Source organism: Salvelinus fontinalis, chromosome 4 (assembly GCF_029448725.1).
Source record: "Salvelinus fontinalis isolate EN_2023a chromosome 4, ASM2944872v1, whole genome shotgun sequence".
NCBI classification, from domain to species: domain Eukaryota; kingdom Metazoa; phylum Chordata; class Actinopteri; order Salmoniformes; family Salmonidae; genus Salvelinus; species Salvelinus fontinalis.
Window position 1 is genome coordinate 44815505 of NC_074668.1, and position 6344 is coordinate 44821848.

Sequence of the window (6344 nt, forward strand, 5' to 3'; positions counted from 1 at the left end):
ATCATATTACTCCAGTGCTAGCTTCCCTACACTGGCTTCCCGTTAAGGCAAGGGCTGATTTCAAGGTTTTACTGTTAACCTATAAAGCGTTACATGGGCTTGCTCCTACCTATCTTTCCGAGTTGGTCCTGCCGTACATACCTACACGTACGCTACGGTCACAAGACGCAGGCCTCCTAATTGTCCCTAAAATTTCTAAGCAAACAGCTGGAGGCAGGGCTTTCTCCTATAGATCTCCATTTTTATGGAACAGTCTGCCTACCCATGTGAGAGACGCAGACTCGGTCTCAACCTTTAAGTCTTTACTGAAGACTTATCTCTTCAGTAGGTCATATGATTGAGTGTAGTCTGGCCCAGGAGTGTGAAGGTGAACGGAAAGGCTCTGGAGCAACGAACCGCCCTTGCTGTCTCTCCAGGGCCGGTTCCCCTCTCTCCACTGGGATTCTCTGCCTCTAACCCTGTTACTGGGGCTGAGTCACTGGCTTGCTGGTGCTCTTTCATGCCGTCCCTAGGAGGGGTGCGTCACTTGAGTGGGTTGAGTTACTGACGTGAACTTCCTGTCTGGGTTGGCGCCCCCCCTTGGTTGTGCTGTGGTGGAGACCTTTGTGGGCTATACTCGGCCTTGTCTCAGGATTGTAAGTTGGTGGTTGAGGATATCCCTCTAGTGGTGTGGGGGCTGTGCTTTGGCAGAGTGGGTGGGGTTATATCCTTCCTGTTTGGCCCTGTCCGGGGGTTTCTTCGGATGGGGCCACAGTGTCTCCTGACCGCTCCTGTCTCAGCCTCCAGTATTTATGCTGCAGTAGTTTATGTGTCGGGGGGCTAGGGTCAGTTGGTTATACCTGGAGTACTTCTCCTGTCTTATCCAGTGTCCTGTGTGAATTTAAGTATGCTCTCTCTAATTCTCTCGTTCTCTCTTTCTCTCTGAGAACCTGAGCCCTAGGACCATACGTCAGGACTACCGGGCATGCTGACACCTTGCTGTCCCCAGTCCGCCCGGCCTTGCTGCTATTCCAGTTTCAACTGTTTCTGCCTGCGGTTACGAAACCCCTACCTGTCCCAGACCTGCTGTTTTCAACTCTTAATGATCGGCTATGAAAAGACAACTGAGATTTATTCCTGATTATTATTTGACCATGCTTGTCATTTATGAACATTTTGAAAATCTTGGCTCTCTCTAATTTTCTCCTTCTCTCTTTCTCTCGGAGGACCTGAGCCCTAGGACCATACGTCGGGACTGCCGCCCGTGGTGACTCCTTGCTGTCCCCAGTCCGCCTGGCCTTGCTGCTATTCCAGTTTCAGCTGTTCTGCCTGCGGTTATGGAACCGCCACCTGTCCCAGACCTGTTGTTTTTCAACTCTTAATGATCAGCTATGAAAAGCCAACTGAAAATTATTCATGATTATTATTTGACCATGCTTGTCACTTATGAACATTTTTGAACATCTTGGCATAGTTCTGTTATAATCTCCACCCGGCACAGCCAGAAGAGGACTGGCCACCCCTCATAGCCTGGTTCCTCTCTAGGTTTCTTCCTAGGTTTTGGCCTTTCTAGGGAGTTTTTCCTAGCCACCGTGCTTCTACACCTGCATTCTAGCTGTTTGGGGTTTTAGGCTGGGTTTCTGTACAGCACTTCGAGATATTATCTGATGTACGAAGGGCTATATAAAATAAAATTGATTGATTGATCAAGTTCCACAGACCTGTGACTAACAGAAATGTAATAATTTGTCCCTGAACAAAGGGGGGGTCAAAATCAAAAGTAACAATCAGTATCTGGTGACCCCACTCTTCCACCAAGGCACGTGCAAGTTCCCGGACATTTCTGTGGGGAATGGCCCTAGCCCTCTCCCTCCGATCCAACAGGTCCCAGACGTGCTCAATGGGATTGAGATCCGGGCTCTTCGCTGGCCATGGCAGAACACTGACATTCCTGTCTTGCAGGAAATCACGCACAGAACGAGCTGTATGGCTGGTGGCATTGTCATGCTGGAGGGTCATGTCAGGATGAACCTGCAGGAAGGGTACCACATGAGGGAGGAGGATGTCTTCCCTGTAACGCACAGTGTTGAGATTGCCTGCAATGACAACAAGCTCAGTCCGATGATGCTGTGACACACCGCCCCAGACCATGACGGACCCTCCACCTCCAAATTGATCCTGCTCCAGAATACAGACCTGACAACGCACATTCTTCGACAATAAACGCGAATACGACCATCACCCGAAGAGACAAAACCGCGACTCGTCAGTGAAGAGCACCTTTTGCCAGTCCTGTCTGGTCCAGCGACGGTGGGTTTGTGCCCATAGGCGATGTTGTTGCCGGTGATGTCTGATGAGGACCTGCCTTACAACAGGCCTACAAGCCCTCAGTCTAGTCTCTCTCAGCCTATTGCGGACAGTGGACGACCAGCTTCGGCTTGCTGTCCGTCCTGTCTTCCTCTAGCGCCGTCTTAGGCGTCTCACAGTATGGACATTGCAATTCATTGCCCTGGCCACATCTGCAGTCCTCATGCCTCCTTGCAGCATGCCTAAGGCACGTTCACGCAGATGAGCAGGGACCCTGGGCATCTTGCTTTTGGTGTTTTTCAGAGTCAGTAGAAAGACCTCTTTAGTGTCCTAAGTTGTCATAACTGTGACCTTAATTGCCTACCGTCTGTAAGCTGTTAGTGTCTTAATGACCGTTCCACAGGTGCATGTTCATTAATTGTTTATGGTTCATTTAACAAGCATGGGAAACGGTGTTTAAACCCTTTACAATGAAGATCTGTGAAGTTATTTGATTTTTTACAAATTACCTTTGAAAGATAGGGTCCTGAAAAAAGGACGTTTCTTTTTTTGCTACATTTATATACACTACCGTTCAAAAGTTTGGGGTCACATAGTAATGTCCTTGTTTTTGAAGGAAAAGCACATTTTTTGTCCATTAAAATAACATCAAATTGATCAGAAATACAGTGTAGACATTGTTAATGTTGTAAATGACTGGAAACGGCTGATTTTTAATGAAATATCTACATAGGCGTACAGAGGCCCATTATCAGCAACCATCACTCCTGTGTTCCAATGGCACGTCCAATGGCACAAATTGCCAAGAAACTGAAGACGCTGTGTACTACACCCTTCACAGAACAGCGCAAGCTGGTTCTAACCAGAATAAAATGAGGAGTGGGAGGCCCCGGTGCACAACTGAGCAAGAGGACAAGTACATTAGAGTGTCTAGTTTGAGAAACAGACACCTCACAAGTCCTCAACTGGCAGCTTCATTAAATAGTACCCGCAAAACACCAGTCTCAACATCAACAGTGAAGAGGCGACTCCGGGATGCTGGCCTTCTAGGTAGAGTTGCAAAGAAAAATACATATCTCAGACTGGCCAATAAAAAGAAAAGATTAAGATGGGCAAAAGAACACAGACACTGGACAGAGGAACTCTGCCTAGAAGGCCAGCATCCCGGAGTCGCCTCTTCACTGTTGATGTTGAGACTGGTGTTTTGCGGGTACTATTTAAGTTCTCTGGGATATGTGGGACGCTAGCTCAACAACAGCCAGTGAAATTGCAGGGCGCCAAATTCAAAACAACAGAAATCTCATAATTAAAATACCTCAAACATACAAGTATTATACACAATTTTAGAGATAAACTTCTCGTTAATCCAGCCACAGTGTCTGATTTCAAAAAGGCTTTACGGCGAAAGCACACCTTGCGATTATGTTTGGTCAGCGCTAAGTCACAGAAAAACATACAGCCATTTTCCTTTTTGTGTCACAAAAGTCAGAAATAGCGTTAAAATTATTCACTAACCTTTGATGATCTTCACCGGATGGCACTCCCAGGACTCCATGTTAGACAATAAATGTTTGTTTTGTTCGATAAAGTCCATAATTTATGTCCAAATATCTCCTTTTTGTTTGCGCGTTTAGCCCAGTAATCCAAATGATCAATGCACGATCACTTACTTCAGACGAACTAAGGAAAATAATTGTATCAATTTTAGAATAAGGCTGTAACGTAACAAAATGTGGGAAAAGTCAAAGGGTCTGAATACATTCCGAATGCACCGTGTGTATATATATATATATACAGTGGGGAGAACAAGTATTTGATACACTGCCAATTTTGTATTGTATGATTTTTAAGTAATTAATTTGCATTTTATTGCATGACATAAGTATTTGATCACCTACCAACCAGTAAGAATTCCAGCTCTCACAGACCTGTTCGTTTTTCTTTATTAAGAAGCACTCCTGTTCTCCACTCATTACCTGTATTAACTGCACCTGTTTGAACTCGTTACCTGTATAAAAGACACCTGTCCACACACTCAATCAAACAGACTCCAACCTCTCCACAATGGCCAAGACCAGAGAGCTGTGTAAGGACATCAGGGACAGCTGGGACCACAGTCTCAAAGAAAACCATTAGTAACACACTATGCCGTCATGGATTAAAATCCTGCAGCGCACGCAAGGTCCCCCTGCTCAAGCCAGCGCATGTCCAGGCCCGTCTGAAGTTTGCCAATGACAATCTAGATGATCCAGAGGAGGAATGGGAGAAGGTCATGTGGTCTGATGAGACAAAAATAGAGATTTTTGGTCTAAACTCCACTCGCCGTGTTTGGAGGAAGAAGGAGGATAAGTACAACACCAAGATAACCATCCCAACCGTGAAGCATGGAGGTAGAAACATCATTCTTTGGGGATGCTTTTCTGCAAAGGGGACAGGACGACTGCACCGTATTGAGGGGAGGATGAATGGGGCCATGTATCGCAAGATCTTGGCCAACAACCTCCTTCCCTCAGTAAGAGCATTGAAGATGGGTCGTGGCTGGGTCTTCCAGCATGACAACGACCCGAAACACACAGCCAGGGCAACTAAGGAGTGGCTCCGTAAGAAGCATCTCAAGGTCCTTGAGTGGCCTAGCCAGTCTCCAGACCTGAACCCAATTGAAAATCTTTGGAGGGAACTGAAAGTCCGTATTGCCCAGCGACAGCCCCGAAACCTGAAGGATCTGGAGAAGGTCTGTATGGAGGAGTGGGCCAAAATCCCTGCTGCAGTGTGTGCAATTCTGGTCAAGAACTACAGGAAACCTATGATTTCTGTAATTGCAAACAAAGGTTTCTGTACCAAATATTAAGGTCTGCTGTTCTGATGTATCAAATACTTATGTCATGCAATAAAATGCAAATTAATTACTTAAAAACCATACAATGTGATTTTCTGGATTTTTGTTTTAGATTCAGTCTCTCACAGTTGAAGTGTACCTATGATAAAAATTACAGACCTCTACATGCTTTGTAAGTAGGAAAACCTGAGTGAGAGTGAGAGCACCGCCAGCATTCAAAAGTGACCAAAACATCAGCCAGGAAGCATAGGAACTGAGAAGTGGTCTGTGGTCACCACCTGCAGAATCACTCCTGTTTTGGGGGGTGTCTTGCTAATTGCCTATAATTTCCACCATTTGTCTATTCCATTTGCACAACAGCATGTGAAATTTATTGTCAATCGGTGTTGCTTCCTAAGTGGACAGTTTGATTTCACAGAAGTGTGATTGACTTGGAGTTACATTGTGTTGTTTAAGTGTTCCCTTTATTTTTTTGAGCAGTGTATATATACAGTTGAAGTCAGAAGTTTACATACACTTAGGTTGGAGTCATTCAAACTGTTTTTTCAACCACTCCACATTTAATTTTTTAACAAACTATAGTTTTGGCAAGTCGGTTAGGACATCTACTTTGTGCATGACACAAGTAATTTTTCCAACAATTGTTTACATAACAGATTATTTCACTTATAATTCACTGTATCACAATTCCAGTGGGTCAGAAGTTTACATACACTAAGTTGACTGTACCTTTGAACAGCTTGGGAAAATTCTTTGCTTGACATCATTGTAAATCAAACGAAATCAGCCAACACCTCAGAAAAAAAATTGTAGACCTCTACAAGTATGGTTCATCCTTGGGAGCAATTTCCAAACAATTTCCAAAACCCCCATAAAAATAGCCAGACTACGGTTAGCAACTGCACATGGGGACAAAGATCGTACTTTTTGGAGAAATGTCCTCTGGTCTGATGAAACAAAAATAGAATTGTTTGGCCATAATAACCATAGTTATGTTTGGAGGAAAAAGGGGGGAGGCTTGCAAGCCGAAGAACACCATCCCAACCGTGAAGCACGGGGTGGCAGCATCATGTTGTGGGGTTGCTTTGCTGCAGGAGGTACTGGTGCACTTCACAAAATAGATGGCATCACGAGGGGAAATGATGTGGATATATTGAAGCAACATTTCAAGACATCAGAAGTTAAAGCTTAATCGTAAATGGGTCTTCCAAATGGACAATGA